We start from the raw sequence: 919 nt of genomic DNA, 5'->3' as shown, positions 1-919 counted from the left end.
TGTGTAAAATCCTTTTGTGTGTATACAAAAAACCTTTTTATTACAAACATAGTATATGAATATGTTTATTAAAAAGTGTTCGTATTCTTACTATATAGATTATATTATAATCCTGTTCCTTTTATATTTGCTATTAATAGTTTGAGGTTAGAGTTTTTTATTAATAGAAAAATGTTCATATTGCAAGCCATATTTACGTATTAGCTTGTGGAGAATTTTAAACATTTTGAGGTGATGAATTTGGAAAAGAGAAGAAATGTCAATGAAACAATGTAAGGAAGATAATTTGCCATATACAAACAAAAGGATTCATTTGTACACTTAAAATTCTATTCCTTTTCAGAGTCTGAACTAGTTCACATAATTCTTTTTTTATAGTTTTGTTTTTGTATTACAGAAGTACGATATGCTTGTTACTTAAATGTTTTCAAATTATATAGATGTTTATAAAGTAAAAAGTTAAAAGTTTCATTTTCTAATTTCAATTCCAGGTGTAACTACTTTTAATAGTTCAAAAGTTGTGTGGATATCAGTTCTGTATATTTCAAAATGAATATGTTTTTAAAGCTACAAAAATGTTAACTTTTAGTAACTTTTTTTGGTCTACAGATATTAAGATGCATGCTGTGGTGAAAAAGTTATGCTTAATTGACAAGATAATTGAGTATTTAAATGCATGTGTGGGTCAAGATGGCAAGGTAAGACAAATGTGTATCTAGACATTTTTACAGGCTGGTGTTTTTATTAGTCAGATCTGAGCTTGAATTCAGCTGAATTTGGATGAGTACTTGGATTTTAAGTCTTAAGTAACACCCTCTATCTTCATTTTTTGATTTCTGAAAGTGGGGTCTTTATAAGGAAAACTAATCTTAAAATTTCCATAAAATATATAAGCAGAAGTATATATAAAACTTACTTT

The 919-nt window shown here is 26.6% G+C and overlaps 1 protein-coding gene across 1 annotated transcript in view; it reads left to right on the top strand.

The window, feature by feature from the left end:
• Nucleotides 1-919, top strand: part of RTTN (rotatin) — a 243,188-nt gene that overhangs the window by 96,559 nt on the left and 145,710 nt on the right. The gene's annotated exons all lie outside the window — the stretch shown is intronic.

Source organism: Propithecus coquereli, unplaced genomic scaffold (assembly GCF_000956105.1).
Source record: "Propithecus coquereli isolate 6110/MARCELLA unplaced genomic scaffold, Pcoq_1.0 Scaffold55, whole genome shotgun sequence".
NCBI classification, from domain to species: domain Eukaryota; kingdom Metazoa; phylum Chordata; class Mammalia; order Primates; family Indriidae; genus Propithecus; species Propithecus coquereli.
This window is presented reverse-complemented; position numbering and strand designations above follow the sequence as displayed.